The 23,685-nt window shown below is 46.7% G+C and overlaps 1 protein-coding gene across 3 annotated transcripts in view; it reads left to right on the top strand.

The window, feature by feature from the left end:
- The window catches only part of ARIH2 (ariadne RBR E3 ubiquitin protein ligase 2), a 676,612-nt gene that overhangs the window by 330,034 nt on the left and 322,893 nt on the right, over positions 1 to 23,685 (top strand). The window lies entirely within an intron of this gene.

Raw genomic sequence — 23,685 nt, 5'->3', positions numbered from 1 at the left:
GAGGGAGCCAACAGAGTCAGAATGGAGATAAAGCTGAGAGATGGCCAGCTTTTCCAGGTGCTTGCCCAAAAAGGGAGTAATGGAAATTGGGCGGTAGTTTGCCGGACATGACGGACCAGCAGTGGATTTGTTGAGGAAAGGATGCACAAGGGAGTGGAAGTGGTGAGGAAAGAGCCAGAGGCAAAGGAGAGGTTGCAGAAATCAGCAAGGGCTGGCACAAAGGTGCCAATGTGGTCCTTAATGGTTTTGGAGGAACAGGGATGGAGCTGTTTTGATGAGGTTTTCATAGATCGGACTTGTCTAGATATCTCATCAGGGGAGAAAAGAGGAAAGGGGGATGAGGGGTAGCTGAGGGAGGGTCAGCAGGCTGAGAAGGAGAGGGAGGAGGAGAGGGAGGAGGAGGGGGAGCGGAGGAGAGGGTGGACAAGGATGTCCTGGGTTTTAGAGATAAAGTGAGAGGCAAGGGCATTGCAAAGATCCTGGGAGTAGAGAGGAGGGGTGGAGACTGCAGCAGGGTTGGCCAGCTCCCTGCAGATTTAGAAAAGTTCGGGTGAGTTGTTAGATGCCGCAGAGACGCGGTCTTGTATGTGGACTCTTAGTGGACAGCAAGTCGGTATTGCCTTTGGAGCAGGCGGCAGGCCAGTTTGTCAGAGGATGAGCAAGAAGCTCTCCTTCTCCAGCATGGGGTCTGGCATGGATTCACATGCTCATTGAATATTCCCCGTCGTCAGGCTGGGAATCCTCGGTAAAGAAAAAATCAGTATCAGTTTTGTTTCTGATCTCTTTCGTAGTAGTAACCAATCACTGATCTCTGCGTCATACTGACCACAGCCAATGACTGCCCTCCACCTAAGCCCCGCCTCTGGCAGCCATCTTCAGATTTTTACCGCACGTTCAGTGTTGGGTAGCTCTTGAGCTTTTACTGCGTGTTTCGCGGTTTTTCAGGTGAATTTTCACTTTTTTTCAGTTAATCGAGCCTCAAGCTCCACCGTTTCTACTCTCGTTAACGCTACCCGTTGCGGGATTTTCCTACGCCCCTCAAGGGTGAAGATTTCGTCGAATCAACTTCTGGGAGGATTCCAGAAGATTTGCGGCCTACTTCAAGATGGCCCAGGATGCGAGTTTGTTGCCCGGACCCAAGCTGTTTCGCAGCTGCCCTGGATGCGGGCTGCAGAATGTGTTTAAGGAAGACGAACATTTGCGATGCCTCTACTGTCTTCATGGGGACAAGACTCATGTAGAGAAGGACTGCCAGTTCTGCAAGAACTTGTCGGAGCGGACCATGAGGGACCGTCGATCCCGTCTCGCAAGCTGGTTGGAGAAGGGCTCGACGGGTGAGAAGAAGAAAGGGTCCGAGCGGGCTTCTAAGTCCTGTGCGGGCGCCCCGGCGACGGGGGCCCAACACCAGGCCAAGCGCCACGAGTCCGCTGGCTCTGGGAGCGCCGAAAGGTCGGGCTCTTCGGTCGCCAGGCAGGGCGCACCTTCCCCGGCACCGTCAACCACGAGCCAACGCTCCGGTTCGGGGGAGAGAAAGTCCGAGACCCCGGGTAAGCTTCGGGAGAAGCCCCATCCGATCTCGGAAGAGGGGGAGTGAGGCGTCGCCCCTCCCCCAAAGAAGGCCCGGGACGCACCTAAGGTGGTGAAGGCCCCTACCCAGCAGGCGAAGGCCTCTATCGAGGCTATTGCGGCGACTCTGGCCAAGCCGGCAGAGACACCGCCAGCGGAGACTGCCTCTGGGACTAGAGTTTCCCTGCCGCCAAGGAGGGAATCCTCTTTTCAGCCCATCGTTGTGGCCGCCATGATGGAAGAAGCGAGGGGGGGCACGGTGCCCTCCTCGAGCTCAGAGTCTGCCTCGGAGGAGGATCTGACCGAGGCCGTGAGGAACCTCGAAGTCCAATTCGAGAAGGTTCGATCCCGTCAGGAAGATCCTCGGGAGATAACCGAGGAAGAAGACGATGGTGAGGAAGAGCGGCCTTCCCTTCCGGCGCAGCCGGTTCCTAGGCCTCAGAATGGCTCGGCGGCCATTTTGTCTGCCATCCAGTCCTTATGCTCTGAGATAAGGACGAGATTCCCACGGCCCAGGCCGGAGGACCCACACCCTGGCCCGTCGGGAAGTCCTCAAAACAAACGACGGGGGACCCAACCCTCTCCTCCGCTCGCCCCCGTAAGGCCTACAGTTCCCTCCTCATCCTCCCACGAGTCGGGAGATGACGGTGCGTTGGGCTCGACGACGACGGAACGGATCTCCCGTCGCACGGGCCTCGCCGCCCGACGAGATTGGCTCATTCCACGCCATGATCGCCAGGGCGTCCGAATTGTTCCAGCTCTGCCCAGAGGAGCAGAAAAAGGAAGGTTTCCTCTATCAGCGCCGGGAGGCCAAGAGGAAGAGGGTCATCGCGGTGCCCCTAATCGATGACATCTGGGAGGAGGGCCTGTCTGTTCTCAAAAACCCCTCCACGGCACCAGCCAAACTGGACCGGTACAAGAAGTACCGGGTCCCCGAAACCGCTCCCCTGTGCCTCAGGGCCCAGCCAACGCCAGACTCTGTCGTCTCGGCGGCGGCGAAGAAGAAAGCGGCGGGGTCAGGAGCCTCGACGTCGAATTCCCCGCCGGACGGCGAGGAAAGAAGTTGGACGCCATGGGGCGGCGGGTCATCTCGTCGGCGGCGACGACTATCAAAGCGGCCAACGCCCTGGCGATCGTGGCCCGTTACGACAGGGAGCTCTGGTTTAAGCTGGCCCCCATATTGGACTTCCTGCCAGACGACAAGAGGTCCGAGGCCCTGGAAATACTGCAAGAGGGCGAGGTGGCGTCGCAGGATCTGTGGCACTGGGCGGTCGCCCAGGGGATGTTCCTGGTTCCCTTCCACCTGGCAGGAGAAAGAAACACCATCCCCGACTCGCTCAGCAGGGAGCTGCGCGCTTGTCACGAGTGGGAACTGCGCCAGGATCAGGTGGATCAACTCTTCCGACAATGGGGCAAACCCCAAATCGACCTGTTCGCAACAGAGACGAACTCGAAGTGCAAGAGGTTCGCCAGCAGGTTTCCCCAGCCGAGAAGCATGGGCGATGGTTTCTCGTTCCCCTGGGACGGCCTATACCTGTATGCGTTCCCTCCGTTGCCGTTGCTGCTTCGACTCATCAGCCAGCTCAAGAGGTCCCGGTGCAGGATGATCCTCGTCGCACCGGCGTGGCCGAGGCAGATCTGGTTCCCGGACCTTCTGGACTTGTCAACGTCCCCTCCCATCCAGCTGTCGGCAGACGCGGACCTTCTCTCCAGAGAAGGAGGCGCCATCTTCCACCACGACCCGGCGTCACTGAACCTGCAGGCTTGGCTCCTGCAGCGCTAGAGTTTGGAGGCTACGATATACCGGCCGATTGCGAAGAGAGTCTCGCAAAGGCCAGGGCGTCCTCGACTCTCAAATGCTACGGTCATAAGTGGAAGAGGTTCTCTATCTGGTGCCGAGCACAGAAGATCAACCCCCTACGGATTACGGCCCCTCAAGTGCTGCCGTACCTGCGATCGCTGGCAAAGGCTGGGCTACCCCATGCATCCATTAAGATTCATCTGGCGGCGATCTCCAGATATACCAGAACCACAGGACGGACGTCCCTGTGGTCCCATCGACTGGTAAGAGTTTATGAAAGGACTGTTCCGGTCGTTCCCGCCGGTGAAGGCCCCGGCCCCGGCGTGGGAACTTAACGTGGTGCTGACTAGGCTCATGGGTCCCCCATTCGAGCCGATGCACTCCGCACCGATGAAGTTTGTGTCGTGGAAGACTGCGTTCCTGGTGGCCATTACCTCCGCACGACGAGTGGGAGAGATCCAGGCCCTATCCTGCAAAGCACCATACTTGACGTTCCATGCCTCGAGGGTGGTGCTTAGGACGCACCCCTCCTTTATGCCCAAGGCTACCCAAAGTCCCACCTGGTGCCGTCGCAGGTGGCCCTGTTTCTGGGAGCGAAGCTCGATACAGTGAGGCGCCTGGCGGCCCCGTCGGAAGAACGGACGAAGACCATTCTAGGCAAAGTGCAGCGCCTACTAGCCACGGACGTGGCCAGGGTGAGGTCCATCAAGTCCCTCCTGGGGATGATGTCCTCTTGCTTCTACCTGGTGCGCCTCTGCAGACTACGGATGCGCCCTCTTCAAGAATTTCTAGACGCCCGTTGGATGCAGGCGACGGGCACCTTCAAGGACAGGGTCCCCCTCAACGAGGTGTTCCGGCGGGCGGTTCAGTGGTGGGGCGTTCGAGCGCACCTCACGGCGGACAAGGACTTTCAGACGCTGGCGTACCAGGAGACGGTGACGGACGCCTCCCTGGAAGGTTGGGTGCCCACACCGGAGATCTCCACGCAAGAGGCCTCTGGCTCCCGGAGGAGAGGCTCCTGCACATCAACGTCCTGGAACTCCGAGCAAGGTGGTGCGGATCTTCAAACCGGCCGTGGTCTCGGGCCCCCACCGAAGCACCCCGGTGGGAGGCCAGCTGAGGAATTTCGTCGGCGTTTGGAAGTCCATCTCCACCGACCGTTGGGTGCTGGATACCCTGGCAAAAGGACACTATTGAATTCTTGAAGAAGTGCCCTCACGTTCCACCTGTGGCCAGGAAGGAAAATCATGTCCCGCAACTGCTGTTGGAAGTACGGGCGATGCTCAGGAAAGGCGCCATCGAGCTTGTCCCGATGAGGCTCCGGGCTCCGGGGTGTACTCAAGGTACTTCCTCGTCAGGAAGAAGATGGGCGGCTGGCGCCCCATCCTGGACCTTCGTCGTTTGAACAAATACATCAGATCACAGAAGTTCAGGATGGTCACCCTCCAGCACGTACTGGGACAGCTGGAGGAAGGCGACTTCCTGTCGTCGTTGGACCTGGAGGATGCTTACTTCCACGTTCCCATCCTCAAAAGTCACCGAAAGCTCCTCAGGTTTGTCGTCCAGGGACGCCACTACCAATTCAGAGCACTGCCGTTCGGACTGAAGTCGGCCCCCAGGGTCTTTACCAAGTGCCTAGCACCAGTGGCTGCGCCTGCAGGGGATTCACGTCTACCCCTACCTGGCCGACTGGCTCATCCGCTCAAGGACGAGGGAACTCGCCGTCGTACACACTGCGAGGACCGTCCGGCTACTCAGACCTGGGATTCGCCATAAACAACACCACGACAATGTTTTACATACGGAAGCAGGGAGGCACCAGATCCCCAGCCCTATCCAAGGGTTTCCTGTTTTCTTCCCGTCTCCTTCGTCGCCGGCCGAGAGGACTTTGCACTCGCTGGATGTAGCTAGAGCGCTGAAGTTCTACGTGGACCGCACGAAGGGTTTTCGGAAGACGTCACAACTCTTTGTGAACTTTGGACCTGTCAATCAGGGGAAGGCTCTCTCGAAGGCTTCCATCTCCAGATGGCTCTCCGGCTGTATCATGTACTGTCACCGGTTGGCAAACCGACCGCTGCCTGGCCGTCCGAGAGCCCATTCCACTAGAGCGATCGCAGCTACCACGGCGTTCCTATCTGGTGTGCCCCTGCTGGACATATGCAGGGCTGCTACGTGGAGGTCGACGCACACCTTCACGAAATTCTACTGCGTCGACCGGGATTCCAGGGAGGAGTCCAGGGTCGGCCAAGCAGTGCTGCGCAACCTGTTCGCCTGAGGTGAGCCTGGTGAGGAGGAAAGATGCTTAATGTTGAGTTGATGTGATGCTTAATGTTGAGCCTTTGCCACCTCCCGTGGTTGTGCATGTGTGTACTGCTATGTATTCTTTATTCATGAGCATGTGAATCCATGCCAGACCCCATGCTGGAGAAGGAACAAGTTACTTACCTGTAACTGTTGTTCTCCAGCATGGGTCTGGCATGGATTCACATGCGAACCCTCCCGCCTACCCCTCTGCGGCTCTTCACTTGGTCATACTGCCACTTCACGTGCTTCCAAATCTGAAGATGGCTGCCGGAGGCGGTGCTTAGGTAGAGGGCAGTCATTGGCTGTGGTCAGTATGACGCAGAGACCAGTGATTGGTTATTACTACGAAAGACAGATCAGAAACGAAACTGATACTGGTTTTTTCTTTACCGAGGATTCCCAGCCTGACGGGGAATATTCATGAGCATGTGAATCCATGCCAGACCCATGCTGGAGAACAACAGTTACAGGTAAGTAACTTGTTCCTTAGTGAAATCCAAGCATTGTCGGTGCAGGATCTGTTCTTTATTATACATATGGACAAGCTGGTTTTACATACTCACCCTCGCTTCTCAACTAAATTCATCTCCTAATTTCATGTAAACCTGTTTATTGAGCTACCAGCTTTCTTCCAGGAGCCCAAAAGCTCTGTTGAGGTAAAACTCTACACCCTAGGTGTGAGGAGAGCGGTCTTCTACTACATAGACAAGACCAGACCGCTAAGAAAGACAGATCAACTCTTTATCTCCATAGCTCCAGACAGAGAAGGTGACTGCATCTCTAAGAATGCCATCTCTAGGTGGATAGTCAGATGTATCCAACTGTGCTATTCCCTATCAGATGAAACACTGCCTTTTATGCCAAGGCCCCACACCACAAGAGGTAGTGGAGCCACTCTGGCTTTCATTTTAAAATGTTCCCTTGGACAGTATTTGCAAAGCACCTACATGGAGCTCAATACATACTTTCACTCCGCACTACTGCATTGACACTCATTCCGAGACAGATACCCAAGTGGGATAAGCGGTTCCAAGACACTTATTCGCGCATGAACCTTCTCGCATCCCACCTCCTTCTTCCACTGCGCGCTAATCTATGCACAGCATGTGATCTAAGCAGATTCCACAAGCCTCAGAAGGGATACATTACTCACCGTAATCGTATTTCTGATGCTTGTATCTGCTTAGATTCACATGCAAGCCACCCTTCCTCCCCTCAAAGAGAAGGCGCATGGATGCTTATGAGCGTGTCTGATACGTATCTGCTTGGATACAACTGTACTCACGCTACACCTCATGTCAGAAAAATAATCTGAGGGACCTCGACGCGTGAGGGATCATCGGTACAGTGGACGTCACACTAGGGATAGTGTTACTGGCACGCCCTGTTGATGTCCATTTTCGAGTTTCAAATACAACTGTAATACTCCGCAGCTCCCACTAGATGTCGGCCTATACACAGCATGTGAATCTAAGCAGATACGGGCATCAGCAATACGATTACTGTGAGTAATGTATCCCATATGTGTTCACCCTTAGGAGAAGTAAGAAACACAGGTTAGTACTTATATGCATGAAATTCAGGATAGACACTTGGAATAACCACAGATCTAGCTCCCCTAAAAATTGAGTCCAACCCCAAAGATGGTTTGGTGCCTTGTGCCCTAACGTCACCAGTTCCAAAGTTACTTTTCAGATGGTTCACCAAGTGCTAGGGGTAATGGTTCCGTGGTTACTTTAAGTGCCTTTATTGAATTTCATGCTTATGTTATGTTGATGTATACCGCACACTGCTACCATCCAAGGGCAGTCTTCAGGTGCTCACTTGGCTCTGCGAGAGAAGGGGGCTGGGTGTGTTAGTCGGGATAGGATGATGGGATAGGTTCAGAACCAGGAGGAACTGGTGTCTGTGAGCGTTGTTTTGCGTGTGGGAGTTGGTTCCGGAGACCCTGTGTGCTCTAACCTTATGGGTAGGACTCAGTTTCTCAGATGTGTGCTAGTGTTTGTGTTGGGAGTGTGTGTATCATGTGATGTTAGGGTGGAGTTTGTGGTCGTGCACACTGGCTAATTGTGTCCATAAGGGGGTCGAGATTCGCGGATGGCTGTTGGGTGTATGTAATGTAGACTGTTCAGTTAACAAGTTTCAAGTAGAGTCGGATTGTAGCATTTAGAGGTTTTCTTTATTGTAGCTTGCTTTGTACTTTGCGTGGTAATCACAGGCCTCAGGCTTTGTCTATTAGTGTTCTTCTCTTGCTTCCCTCTGGTTGGTAGAAGAGTGGTGTCTGCGGATACTGTCAGAGCTTTGCCATCAGAACATGTTGTGGAATACTTCCGGAATTGGAGCTTCCTTGAGATTCTTCTTCAAGTAGGTCTTATTCGTTGCTTTATAACTTGTCCCATGGTTCAACAAGGTAAAGTTGCAAGCTCTAGGTTTGTAACGGTTGAGACGTGAGGGGCTAACTGTTAATGATCATTAGGCAGCTTCTGCATTCCACTTTTGTAGGCCTCGTTCCGGCTTGCTGTCCAGTGTTAATTTAGCCTTGAATCTTCACCTACGGATTTCTGGTAGCCTCTTGCTCCAAGGCAGCTAGTGACCATGACCTCCTATGGTAATATCTGTAACATGGTTGAAGCAATGACTGGCCCCTAGTCTCTCTGCAGGCTTTTCACACTGTTCCTGTGAAGGGCCAGCACAGTAGTACAAGGGCATTTATTTATATTATTTATTGAAAATGTGTAATGCGCCTATACAACAAGTGGTGTTTCAAGGCACCACAAGACAAACAAAGGGGGTGGATAAGGGAGAAAGCTACAATAACGGTTCTACTAGGCCTTGTGACGTTCAGATCATGCAAGTGCAGAACCAGAAGTGCGAGGGAGGTTGATGTGCAGGTCAGCGCGAAGGAAGTGCTAAGGGAAAGGTCAAGGGGCGAAGTGCAGGTGCAACTGGGAGGCCCAAGGGAATGTGCCATGGAAAGCAGGTAAAGAGTGGGGGGGGGGGTAGAGGAGGAGGAGGAGGAGGAGGAGGAGGAGGAGGAGGAGGAGGAGGCGGCGGCTGTGGCGTGCAGGACTGGGCAGAGGGGGCCTGGATCCCTGTAGAACTCGGAAGGGAACCAGGAGCCAGTGATAGATGTGAAGGAAGGAGATTATCCGTAGAGGAGGAAGAGGAAGACTACTTCTGGGAAACCATTCCAGAGGGAGGCTTGTTAGGGAGAATTTTCATTTTTAGTGTCTAATTGCTCCCTCCTTAGGGTCCCCCTTGCCCCCTCCTTCCCCCCCCAGCTCTTTTGCTCGACTTTGGGACTTACCCTTGGAGTGTGAGCCTTTATTCTAGCTCATCTATGGGTTTTGGTTTGATTTGAACACTGTTTCTTTTAGTTTTGGAAGTCTGGCAAACTCCATAGGCATCATCTTTTTACATTGACACACAGCACTTTCAGTGCAGTGGCACAGGGAAGTCTGCCAGATTTCCCAAAGGTTTAAATACCTTCTCTTGGATAAACTACTGTTTCCCAGAGCAGTGAAGTGAAATTGACTTTACTTACATTTGTAACTTTCTAGACCCAGCACTCACCATCTTACCATAGGGTGCTGGAGGGGTTACTTAGTATCCCCTTTGTCTAGTTTCTCATGTAACATTTTTGTTACCCTTCCTATAATTAATTGCTCGTGGCAGTGGTTTACTTTTTCCTACCATTGAATGTTTCTACTGCAGCTTCAGTAAAGCACCCATGGGTGTCCATTTTGTCTTCTTTTTTTCACAATTTCTTATTGGAAAGGTCCTTCCTGAGATATACTCTTGTGCGCCAAACCAGGTTTGGTCCCTTTGTTTATTTTTGTCTTTGGCGGGTTTCACTGGTGGCTGGCTGGTAGGGCAGGAAGTGAGGGAAGTGCTCAAAGCACCCTGTACTTAATCCCCTTGGTTACAGGAATGCACCCAAAGGTGATTGTATGCCGAGGTCAGCCAGTCACCCTACTGTGTGAGTGACAGCTAGGCTACGTATGAAAGGGAGAAACCTGCTTAAAAGATGAGGTCTTTTGCTCGGAAGGCAGAGTCGACCACTGGAAGAAGGAATCCGAAGAACTTGGAAGTGACACCTGCTGCAACTCCTGGAACGTTGGATTGCCTGGTGAAGCCCTGAAGCCCTGCTTCAGTGCAGAGGCTCCAAATTCGCCTCGACTAGAGAAGCCCTGTGATGGACGACTTCTCCCCTTGCATTGGTGGGACCAATCGACCCCAAGACAAACTCATCTGGACATCCTCTCAGAGCTGGCTGTATTTCCTTTGCTGCTACAGGAATCGAGGAACACCAGAATAGTGTGTCTCATCTTTAAGTCGGACTCGAGCTACAGGAAGATCCTCTGGACTCCCATGAAGCAGGACTGACCAAACCTGAGCCACCTCAACAGAGTGCTTGACCCCAGATGCGAGGATAGTCCATCAGGTATCTGAGAACTGTGGTTGTGCTATTCACGAGAAGCTGAAACCGCGAAGTACCTCTGATCTGAAGTTTTCCCATTGCTGCCGCAGACCTTCAAACCGTAGTGCAGGAGTCCCCAGATGTCCTCACTCTTGTCCCCACGACAGAGGCCCAGGCTCAACAGGATCTGCCATAATACAACTGTAACAGAAGCCAGCTGGAACCAATTTCTTCAGACCTAAGGTAATATAAACTCTCTGGTTGTGTAGTCTTGCTAGCTCTCAGTTGAGACTTGTCTTGGTTGCTTTTGCAGAGTTGCTTGCAGCTTTTCCCCTCACAAGCCTCCCAGCGTGTGGCCCAACAGTGATTGCATTTTCTACGAAGACTTCTAAAACATTGTGCAAGACCTTTTACTTCAAGAAGTGTTTCAGCTCACCTAGACTTTGCTCAATTAACATCGGCTGTCCTGGCTCCCTGAAAGACACTTCCAACCTCTGACTTTGGCCTTTAACTATCCCCCAGCAAAAGTCACACATTCCATAACTTGTGTAGCCCGGAAAGGGTTAATTTATTTTGCACTGGGGGTTCAAAAGTACTTACCAGCTTAAGATATTTGTTAACCATTGTTTTATTCCCTCATCTTTTCCTTTTGACACCAAACTCAGTATTGCTTCAAATGTGCCAGTGATATATTAATGTCCACAGTGTCCTAGTTATTTGTCACCTCGGGGTGTAGGAAGTGTCTGTGTGCCATCCCAAATTGTTAACTACCGATTTAAAGAAAGTGAGTGTGTATTTTGATGTATATGTTTGTTACATTTATTTGCTCCCTTCTAAAGAAGGCTTATTCAACTGACTGTCCAATTAATAAATAATTGTTTAATCAAGAGACCTTGCAAGTAAGTGTTTATTTGAATACCTGTCACTGTGAATCTCTCTTATAAACCTACAGCTCACATTGACCCCTCTTGCGATAAGCCTGGCTGCTCAGTCACTCTACCTCTACTTGTGTAGTACATGCTTATACCAAAGGTTGGGGGTTCTATGTCATTTCATCCGGCATTTCAAAGCCTGCAATTTAAACACGTTTGACAGTTCATCAAATTCTTATTATTTTTCGGGGGGTGACCCCCCAAACCCCTCCTCGTGCACCTATTTTTAACTATACCCAACCCCCCAACCACTTATCTGCCCCCCTCTCCCCAATTCGATGAACTGTCAAGCATGTTTAAACTGCAAGCTTTGAAATGCCTGACGATGAAAGAACGTTGTACCAGGTTGGGTTAACTATTGCCAAGAGACCAAGGCTGGTGCAGTCTCCCACGGGGTACTGCATCCAATCTTCCCTAACAAGGCTTCTGCAGAGGAGACACATATACCCACTTTTTGCTTAGAGAAGTGACAGATTTGCAGAGAATTGAGGCCAGCAGACCGCAGGGCTCTAGCACAGGGGTATTTAGGGAGCAAGAGTTGGAATGTAATGGGGTGTCGCCTGGCCTCCAAGAAAGCCATGTGGATGAAGCAGAGGGTATTGCATTTGATCCTAGTAGCAACCGGGATCCAGTGGAGAGACATTGGGGTTTGAGAGATGCGATCCCTGGGCTTAAGGCCAAGAATAAGTCCTGCAGTCCTATTATGAATTAGTTGAAGGTGAGGAAGAAGGAAGGTTGAGGAATAGGCTGTTACAGTAGTCAAGCCTAGAAAGGACGAGAGCTTTAGATACATTGAGTTTCTGGGGGAAGGTGAGGAAAGGGAGAATATCTCTGAGGAGGTGCAGATGATAGTGGGCCTTCTTGGCAAGGTCCTTGATGTGTGGAGAGAAGGAGAGCGAGGAATCAAAGATGACACACAGGTTTTTTGCCTCACAGGAGGGAGAGTGGATTGGGCCCATAGAGGGCGGCCAGAGGGAGAGAGGGAGAGGGAGAGGGAAGGAGAGCAGGGGTCCCAATGGAAAGGATCTCGGTCTTACTGGCATTAAGGCAGAGATTATTGGCAGTGTACCAAGATTGAAGGGCAGTCAGTTAGGGAGGGGGAAGGGTGGAAGCTTAGAGAGCTGCATGTCGTCTGTAAAACTCTGGAAGTGAGGAGAGAAAGAAGAGATCAGATGGGCCATAGCGGCAAGGTAGATATTGAAAAGCCACAATGAGAGGATGGAGCCTTGAGGGACGCTGCAGGTGGAGAGTATGATGTAATTGAAAAAGGCTGGCACAAGCGGTTCTATGCGTTTTTACAGAAGAACTTTCTCTATGGGTTCTTTTTATCGAAAAACTTTGTTGTGAAATTGTGACAACCTGCTCACTCTACATCTTATATTGCCTCACCCGAACAACCCATGCTGCATTTTTGTGGCATTAATTTGGTGAAAAGAATTGCAGTGAAATTTCATTGGTAAAGACTATGCAAATAGGGTTCTACGTTATTTCGCCGCGGTATTTTTCATCGCAGGTTTTTGCATCGCCGTTTTTTTTTCTCGAAAAACTTGTTTTGTTTTTTTTGTGGGTGTTAGCCCCCCCTTTTTTTATTCCCTTACACCCACAACCATATATTTCATTTTTCAAACCCCCCCCCAAAAAAAGATGAGTTTTTTTTGCATTTAAAACGGCGATGAAAAAACACGCGATGAAAAATACTGCGGTGAAATGCGTGTATACCGCAAATAGATTCACATAAGAAAACTGGATTCCTTGGGAAACCGTTATCGTGATCTCCTAAGGGTGACGTTCAGATTTCTTCTCATGAGACGTAATTTCATCGGGGTAAACTAGTTGATGAAAATCAGCAAAACTTGTGGCCTAGAAGCTGCCGTGCAGGATGACATTTCAGTCTAACATCTTGGGTGCAGTCTCAATTCCTCTGCTGTAAGCACGGGTGGATTTCAGCTGCCGAAGGCACAAAACCCTTGCCCATTGCTTACCTGTACAAAAAAAAAGTGGCAGCACTGAGTATATAGGCTCCCTGGAAAAGAGTGAGTGCATGGTATTGTTTGACAAGACTGCCCTTTCAAAATCTTGTATTTCCTGTTTTCAGCACTCGCTCAGCAGGCAAAAACGTGGCAGAGCACTTCCATTAGACTTTTTCACTACTCAGCTGATTGCATGGGTACTAACATGCACACGTCTGCCTCCTCCAAAAGGGATATTTTGCAAACAAAATAAAAAATGGATATGACAATGCAGGCATATGTCAGTACAGTGCTGCATATATAGAAATATGCAAGGTGCTGCAGAGTGATGTCATTGTTGTGGTATGTGTTGTCTGCGTTGTCTGCTCGCATCACGAAGATCTGACATTTTTATTTGGAAATGACCCCATCAATGTTCATTCAATTCGGCAACATCCCTTTTATATTCTGTTTACGGTTACTCTCAAATGCATTCAATTATATTCCTTCTGTTGTGCTATTTTTCAATTAAAATGAACTTGCCCATATGTTTGCACTTTTTTTCTAATCATATACTCTAAATATGATTTTTGAATATATACACTTGATCAATGATACACCTGTCACGTTTTTCGCACCCTCCTGCTCCTGTCTCAAGATAGTGTTGGGAAGGCACTACGGTCTTACCGCACTCCCAAGTGCTTTAGAATTAAGCAAGACTTCTTTTGACTTCTTTTAGTTGCTAAAATGGTTGTAGGAGGGGGCACTGGGAAGGCTTTTTTTAATGCATATATAATCATATACACAGACATAAGCAGGCACTGAAGAAAGGTATTTATTGTTTAAATGTATAGCACAATTAAGTATGGGCTGAATACATTTGTAAATGTGAAATCCTATGCATTTCTACAATCTTAGCACGATAGCGGCAAGCTCTCCCAGAAAGAATGAAGCCTGTGCTGAAATTGGACTAAGACTCTGCGGTGTTCGCAGCCACAGTCACTCAACAGCTGTTCACTGTCCATCAAGGGTCTTTTGAATAGGAGATTTGACCTGCTCTATGCAGACAATGCAGAATTATGAAAATAAGGTTTAAATGAGATTATAGGGCCACATAAAAACATGAGTAGGAGTAGAATGAGTGGAGTATTGATAGAATGAATGCAAATTAGTTGTAGAAATCAAGTTTTTCCTCGGGCTAGGCCTCAAGGTTTGCAAAGGTCTTCAGGGCTGCAGTGTGCTTATTTGTAAGGTAGCAAAATGTAAAGTAGCATGTCCTGACAGAAATCACTGACAATGAAGAAAGGAAGACTTTGGAGTAATCTTGTATGGAAGCAGGACGGTTTGGAATGGAGCCATGCCCGTATCCAGTTACACAACTGCAGCAAGCAAGGAGTGTATAACCCCCTATAAACCCCCATAAAGCATATGTGAAACAGAACACCCCTTTCTCCTATATTTCGTCAGCGTTCAGACCACACACAGTAACACATAGATGACTTATGTCATCATCTAACTAACAGACTCAAGACTTTTGTGATTATATGCAGGAAACTTTTGATTCATTTATTTCACAATAGTTTCATCATTACAACATATGTTTAAAAATATAATTGACAACATGGTTATAACAAATACAAAAAAACTTTTTTCCAAGGATTAATATTCAAAAAACAGACTGGCTTTCTCATTGCGTCATTTGGTCATGAGTTCTACACTGATATAAAGAAGGTTTGTTTCCCCCAAAAATGGGGCTATGTTGTTAAACACCTTTAAAGAGCAGTTGAAAAACTCTGAGAACATTCGGGTATTCACACAATATAAGGTTGTATTCTGATATGACTTTTAACATCCATAAACATCAATAGTCTCTTTCCATTTGGCACTCTGTTAACCTATTTCTCCACAACACAAATGCATATGTAATTCTTATACCCCTATCTCCTCATTATTGTTCTATGTCTCTTTTACTAGATGTCTTTTACTTTTATACATTTGCTAATTCAAAATGGTTGTTTTTCAAGATTAGTTAACGCACTGTGTTTCGGCCTATTGTCATGGGATAAACCCCATCGTTGAATAGGTTTTCCCGATGTTTTCTAGGAGGCATTAGTCAGGACAGATGATGATTCTTTTGATAAGGCTTTTAGTCTTCTAACCCTCAATATGACGTGCTCTACAAATATTAAGACAGACAATACATTGAATCAGTTAGCTGATAAACTTCATTGAAAGATACCATTGGTCACTGGTGAGTCTAATCTACTAACCTTGTTTGGTAGACTGGAACAGGGACAGTTTTCTTATAGTGGTCTCATTTAATGGGGCCAGTGTTTTAGATTGTTGCAAAAACATACAGGGTATCTCTTTAATTATAATATAGATACATTTCTTATATAAATGTTGGAATTTGCCATTGTCTGCCTTATTTCGTATGTGCATTTTGACATACCTTATTGGATCGATGAGCACCCAACTGTCACTTAATATATCATGCTGGCTTGCTTCTCTTAGGATTAATTTCCTATAGTTGGAACAAAAGGAGTATTTACTTCCCAGACTGACATCATACACATGGTATGACAACGGTTGTTTCATGGTTGCTTGTCTATCTAGATAAGTTACGTAACCTTCAGTATGACAGCATCTATACATTAGCTGTATATTCGCTTATTTAAGCATTATTCCTCTTATTTTGTTGCTTTTATTACAGCGTTGTATATACAATCTTTATTCTAACTCAAATTGGTCTTACCCTAAGGTATTACTAATGTTTTAACCAAATTCCTGTATGTATTCTATCTGTGGCCACATATGGGTCATGTCATATGAGACACTCGTGACGTACCCAAGAATTAAATTCCTAACTTTATGGAGACATCTGTGTTTACTTTCCTCACACTTGGGGGCATGGCTTAAGGACTACTACTTCCCGTGGTTTCTATGTGATGTGTCAGTTTTCGGGTTTCTATAGCACGCTATACCAGTACTGGGATACCAAGATTCTCTTCCTTTGCATTCAAACCGTGTCTAAGCAGAACTTTACCTTTTTCACAACGTGATTAAGTTTTTGTTGCTTTCGGGTCTTTCTGCCGTGATCATGCACACTGTCATCACTGCGCACCATGTATCCGCGAGACCCTCGCGTCTGGCTAACGGAGCGTCTATTTAAAGGGGCCGCTTCATTGCGACTCATGACGTACTTGAACTAGAAAGGGGACTAACTGAAAGAACGGTTGAGATGTCCCATCTTAGTTATTGTATCATAGCGACTATGGATTAGTGTTCCTAATTTACCAAACTTAATTTAAGTGTCACGGACATCTTGTGTTAAAGAATAGCTAATTCTATTTTATAAGTGCCCGAAATTTACAGACCATATAACAATAGTTTCTTTTCTTTACATCTCGCATGCACGCCTAGCGCTACATCTATTTCTAGCTTTCCGTTTTCTCATATCACATATTTCTGGTATTTTATATATAGACGCAACATAACTGTTTTTCTCGTATACATGCCTTGTTGCATGAGACACATTTTGATTTTCTGCATTTTGTTAATTTTTGTTACTCAAACACCTGCAAAATGAATGCTGCCATGGTTGTATCTCGTGTAACATAGATGTTTACAATATTTACTTCTGACAAAATTTGTCTTTTTTATTTTATATCAATAGTGAAACCATGATGTTTAAATCTTTTGAAAAGGTCGTTCATTAACGTCTTTCTCAAGAATAAGTCTATTACACAATACAAAACAAAACAGTGTACATATGAATTTTCTTCGGATTTACCATTATTGTCACATATATTGTTTTATTTACTTCTAAAACAACCCATCAATGTATCTGCAAAAGCAATGTAACAATACCATTTATAATTTCAAGTATCTTCAGTTTGCAACTCCGTGCGGATGCAACTCCTATATAGGACCAGTCACTATTCAATTATTTGATGTTGGGATAGATGCTAAGGTTAGTCAAAAAAGGCAGCACTCATATATTCTGTATTGTAAGTGTACTTGTCTAGGTGCAAAATTGTTAGTTGCCCTATATTTAGGGGTGATGTTTCTAAAAGAACAGGCTCCATTCTATGGCAGAATTCAGGCTATTTATTTACGCTGTCCAATTTCTCCATCCTTTTTTGTTCCAGCCTTTTTTGTTCCAAGTCTATGTCACCTACTCAGGTTCTTGCTTTAACAGTTTAAATCACAAACCATTTAAAATCTGTATATGTATGCTTCTTGTGCACATAGTGATCTACCAAGTGTTGATCCGGTACACTGTTTTTTAAACAGGATTGATATTCACATATGCGTTGATGCACACGTCTTTTTGTTTTGCTTATGTACCAAAGATTGCAAGGGCATCTTATACCATATGTTAAGATGGATTTCTGGGTAACCTCTGGAGAAGCCAGCCCAATCAGGGTAGCGATGGCAGTGGTCAAGCCTAAGTCTCAAGAGGGGTGAGGGTGACTGAAAGCCCACAATGAGCACACAAAGCAAGGGCACTTACAAATTACTCCAGACAGGTGTAATATTAAAAATATAGACACATTTATTACAAGGCCTTTGTAACATCGACCATAGCAAAGAATCACAATAATACTAAAGTAAGCCAACACATCACAATCAATACAATATATATACAAGACCGAGGGGTCTAAGGAGTTAGGAGCACGGAATATGTAGACCACCTAGATGGTGAGGATAACGGGCAGTGCAAGTAATCGTTAGACCCAGTTTGATATCAGAAATACGCCTAGGAGGCAGTCCAAGTCCTTCGAAGAGAGGCGCCTTATGCTCAATAGTACATGCACGCGCTTGTGCCAATGGACAAAATAGGGTCTCTTCAAGGGTCTCGGACAGTTCAGGAAGGTGAATGAAGCGATGAAGAACAAGTCCCCACTACTCAAGCAAGGCCTCCACTTGTGGGCAGAGGCAGGGTGAGAGTGCGGGATAGAGTCGCTATTTCGCAACAGCGGTAGAAAAGAAATGGGTTCCTGCGCTAGGGTCCACCGGTTGGGGTATGGACTACTCACCAGTCCCCGACGCAGGCAAACCCAGACTTCGCCAGTTCAGTTCACGTTGCTGGCAAGTTCGGATGCGACAATTGGGACGTCTCGACATGGTGTAGATTCCGCGGTAGCAGGATTCAGGGTCAAGGGGGGGTCACAAATGCAGCGAACGTGCACAGGCACGGCAACCATGTTTACTCTGTTCCGGGCGCGCTCGTCTCACTTCGGACCTGGGAATGCCAAGTGTACGGAATTCGGTGTGAGGGTGCCGTGGACACAGAGCTAGCAATAGGCCAAGTTTTAAGGGCTTCCCCGAAATAGCGGCGGTGACAGAGCAAACGTCCCGTGTAAGCTTGTCAGCCCACTGGTCAGCCCACTGGTTGGCCCAGGGACACTTCCAAAGAGGCTTACTTGCAGGGTTTGATGAAGGTGCCGAGAATAGTTGGTCCCACCATTCCAATGGGACGAAGCGCCTTTGCAGGCCTTCTAGGCCGATCAGATGCAGAGGGGTCTCGCAGGACGACAGCGGGCTCAGGGTGCCAAACCTTCCAGCGGGTCACCACCAGTTCCTCGACTCGGCTTCTTGTTGCAGGATACTTGGCTCCTTATCCCTTGTTCGGTGTGAACTCAGGAGATCGACATGGTAGTGGTGTTTTCAGCCTCCTCTTATCCAATGTTCCCTTCGCGCCAAAACGGAGACGACCCAATGGGAGATCTGCTTACAAACATGCACTCCATACGTGGACCAATCACGGACCCTGGTGGTCCCAGGCATTAAGGATACTCCTGGGACCCAGGATGTGTATTGGGAACAGACATCCCAGCCCACTTCCTGGAGTAACACACACAAGGCATGCAGAAGCCCGCGAAAGCTGTGGGTTTCGCGGGAAAGTGCATGACCAAATAAGGACTGACCCGGGTCGGCTCGGTCTGGGGAAGGGGAAGGGGAAGGTGAAGGTGAAGGGGCAAGAGGGCCAAAGGACAGGACAAAAACGCTATTCGTGCCAAACGCGGTAAGGGCGGATAATATGGCAAAAAAGGGTTCAAAACATAAGATAAACGATAGCTGCCACCAGTCCTGTCTGTGACACACCTGCACAGTTCATAAGTCCAGCGAGTTTTTAGGGACTTTGGAAAGACTAGAGTGCGGTAAAGTAAGTTGCATTGCACTCTTGTTACATGTTGCACAAAAGCTGCAACATGAGGAAAGGACTAAGGGAAATTAAGTCTCCCAGTGCTGACTGTCTTAAGGGCATGTCAGTTTCCCCATAAGAATTGAACGAAAGCCCGGAGGAGTGCGGCGCTTCTCTGGCAAAGGTTAGATCGGGGTGTAAAACAGCAGCAAAAAGTTCGGGGGTTGACACATGGAGGGAAAATTACATTTAAATATGAAATCTTTCCTTTCCATGTGGTCTTGCAGTTCGTGAATTCGTTCAGGTTCCATTTAATGTGGTATAGATCAATATGTCACATACTGAGCATTGTCCGCATTTATGATGACCTGTTACAGGCAGTAATGGCCACAATGTGGTTTGGCTATTCAACTTTTGTTCATCTTTGTAAGTATGTACCAACATTTTCTTAAGGTTTTTTTTTTTTTAATGCAAATCTTGGTTTAGGAGACTTGAAGTCAGGGGTGTTGACAAGTTGCCAATGTTTTAGTATGCTTTTTTTCATTGCAGTGCTAAAATGACCATATGTTGTAATACATGTTGTTTTTTCTCAAACTACATTGTGGGCATTACCGTCTGTAATAGGTCATCATAAATGCGGACTGTTAGGCAGAATTGCATGCAGTACCCTCTGGGACCCCCACATAGAATTAGTACTGCATGTGTAAGCAAAACCAAACTTTGGTATACGTCTGTACTACAGTTTGTGGTAGCGAGCTGAGCAGCCAGGCTTATCTCAAGAGGGAATGTGAGCAGTACAAGAGATTACACAGATGTCTTACAATCAGTGGTTCAAGTAGACACTTATACTCCAGGTTTCTTGGTAAAACACTTATACATTTATTACACAATCATTTAGAAAACATTCACTAGAAGGAGGCAACCCAATATCATACACAAATATACTTCAACACCAAACCAATACGTCTCTGAGAAAATGAGGCTCTCCTGAAATAGGAGCAAAATAGCATTTCAGTAATTTAAATAGGAGGGCAAAGGCACAAGTTAATAGATTAGATCACAAATACTTTCTTAGATTAGACAGTGTAAATAGTTTCAGTTCACTAGAGGACACGATTCAGTTCAATAGGCCTAGGCCAAAATCAATGGACTAGTGTCTTGGATAGGAAAGGGCAGTTCTTGTAGTAAACGGTAAAGTCTTTGCCAAATTCTCAGAAGTAGTTTGTACGAAAGAATCATTTTGGGTCACAAGCTGATTAGGCTTGCAAGTTGGGAAGGTTTCACAAACTTACACCGCTAGAGGCAAGTTCTCTGTCGGGTTGGCACAGTACCTTAACATGAAGAAAAGATGCAGCTGAAGACGTCGATTCCTGGCAGTTCCTGCAGATCTCTGTTCCTGAGCCTCAGTCGTGGGGACAAGAGGGAGGACGTCTGGGGACTCCTGCACTGCACGGGGACTGGTCAAACAAGCTGGCAAAATGAAAGCTCTTCGGTTCGAGTAGCTGTTGTCAAGCACACAAGCTGTTGTCCTTCCCCCTGGTTAATCCTAACCAGCTCTGAAAATGGTATCCAGGTGGCTTATGAGTTGATTGATCCCACTGACTCAAAGGAAGAAGTCGTCCTTGAAAGGGCTTCTCTGTTCTGTCGAGATGAACTTGGCAATTCGGACCTGCAGCAGGGCTTCATCGGGCAAACCAACGGTCCAGGACTTGCAGCAGCCGTCCTCTTCTAGCTCATCTTCGATTCTTTTGTTCCAGTGGTCGACTCTGCTTTCCAGTCCAAGAAACTCGCCTTTTAAACAGTTTTCTCCCTTTCATTCCAGCCACAGTTGCTGGGGGTCTCTAAGGTGAAGGGAATTAGCACATTTATGAGAATTCTCCCTAACACGGACAATGCTCGGTATGTGACATGAACCTGAACAAATTCACAAACTGCAAGACCACATGGCCGGTATATGATGCCCTTGCAATCTTTGGTACATAGGCAAAACATAGGCAATCAAAAAGACCTGTGCATCAACGCATATGTGAACATCGATCTTGTTGAACAAACAGTGTAAAGGCTGGAACAAAAATGGATCCAGAAATTGGACAGCGTAAAGAATTGCCTGAATTCAGCCATAGAATGGAGCCTGTTCTTTTAGAACCATCACCCCTAAATGTAGGGCAACTGTAACAATTTTGCACCGAGACAAGTACACCTACAGGACAGAATGAGTGATGCCTTTTTTGATTAACCTTAGAATCTATTCCAACATCAAATAATTGAATAGTGACTGGTCCTATATAGGGGTCGCAACCGCACAGAGTTGCAAACTGAAGATACTTGAAATTATAAATAGTATTGTTACATTGCTTTTGCAGATACCTTGATGGGTTGGTTTGCTAACTTGATGGGTTGATTTGGTAATTTACCAAATCAAGTTTGGTAAATTAGGAACATTAATCCATAGTCACTATGACACAATAACTAAGATGGGAGATCTGAACCGTTCTTTCAGTTAGTCTCCTTTCTAGTTCGAGTATCTCTCATGAGTCGCATTGAAGCGAGTGACTAGCTGATACATGGTGCGCTGTGATCAAAGCGTGCCCGATCACGGCAGAAAGACCCGGAAGCAACGAAAACCGAATCTCGTTGTGAAAAAGGTACGGTTTTGCTTGGACACGCTTTGAATGTGAGGGAAGATGATCTTGGTTCCCCAGTACCAGCATAGCATGCTGTACAATCCCGAAACTAACGCATCAAATAGAAACCATGGCAAGTGGTAGTCCTTAAGCCATGACCCTATGTGTGAGGAAAGTAAACAGATGTCTCTATAAAGATTATGTATTACTGATGACCATCATTGGTCACTGGTAAGTTTGTGGACAAGACGCATACGGTTAGGAATTTAATTCTTGTGTACATTGTGAGAGTTTCATGATATGACCCATATGTGGCCACAGATAGAATACATACAGGAATTTGGTTAAAACATTAGTCTTACCTCAGGGTAAGACCAATTTAAGTTAGAATAAAGATTGTATATACTACACAGCAATAGACAAAAAAAATCAAATAGAGGAATAATGCTTAGATAAGCGAATATACAGTTAATGTATGGATGCTGTGATACTGAAGGTTACGTAACTGATCTAGCTAGACAAGTAACCATGAACCAACTGTTGTCATACCATGTGTATGTTAGTCTGAGAAGTAAATGCTCCTTTTGTTCAAACTATAGGAAATGTATCCAAAGAGAAGCAAGCCAGCATGATATATTAAGTGACAGTTGGGCGCTCATCGATCCAATAAGGTATTTCAAAATGCCCATAAGAAATCAGGCAGACATAATGGCAAATTACAACATTTATAGAAGAAATAGTTCTACATTATAATTAAAGAGATACCTTGTATGTTTTTCCAACAGTTCAAAACATCGGCCCCATTAAATGAGACCACTATAAGAAAACTGTCCCTGTTCCAGACTACCCAACAAGGTTAGTAGATTAGACTCACCAGCGACCAATGCTATCTTTTAATTACATTTACCAGCTAACTAATTCAACGTACTGTCTGTTTTAATATTTGTAGAGCACGTCATATTGAGGGTTAGAAGACTAAAAGCCTTATCAAAAGAATCATCTGTCCTGACGAAGGCCTCCTAGAAAACATCGGGAAAACCTATTTGTCGACACATCATTTTAAAAAACATCCATTTTGAATTAGGAATATAGACGTAACAGACATCTAGTTCTTCAAAGAGACATAGAACAACAATGAAGAGATAGGGGTATAAGAGAATTACATATGCATTTGTGTTGTGGAGAAATAGGTAAACAGACTACCAAATGGAAAGAGACTATTCATGTTTATTGATGTTAAAAGTCCTATCAGAATAAGACCTTACATTGTGTGAATACCCGACTGTTCTCCGAGTTTTTCATCTGCTCTTTAAAGGTGTTTAACAACATAGCCCCATTTTTTCTGGGGAAAAAAACTTCTTTATCGGTGTAGAACTCATGACCAGATGACACAATGAGAAAGCGAGTCTGCGTTTTTTTGTATATTGACCCTTGGAAAAACATTTTTTTTGCATTGGTCATAACCATGTTGTCAATTATATTTTTAAACATATGTTGTAATGATTAAACTATTGTTTAATTTAAACAAGTTTCCTGTATATAATCACAAAAGCCTTGAGTCTGTTAGTTACATGATGACTTAAGTCATCTGTGTTACTGTGTGGTCTTAACACTGACGAAATGCAGGAGAAATGGGTAGTCCTTGTTTCACATATGCTTTATACTGCTCTCGCCCTATTACAACACGGTTCCCTCATAAACAAAAAATACTGGTTTTGATCTACCATATAAACCCCTGCCTGGCATCACTGTGGCAGGAGAAAGGAATGGATGAGAGAAAGAAGACCGTTCAGGCAGCAGAGTTCTTTGCCCCATCCTCATTTCTGTAAAAAAAAAAAAAAATTGTTTTCCTTACAAGATAGACTCTTGGCCTCATTTCTGTAAAGGGTCGTTTTATTCTGGTGTGAGCGTGTGACGCCCTTAAAATAGAAATGAGCT

This window comes from Ambystoma mexicanum, chromosome 2p (assembly GCF_040938575.1).
Source record: "Ambystoma mexicanum isolate Mex_15411 chromosome 2p, UKY_AmexF1_1, whole genome shotgun sequence".
Classification (NCBI taxonomy): domain Eukaryota; kingdom Metazoa; phylum Chordata; class Amphibia; order Caudata; family Ambystomatidae; genus Ambystoma; species Ambystoma mexicanum.
This window is presented reverse-complemented; position numbering and strand designations above follow the sequence as displayed.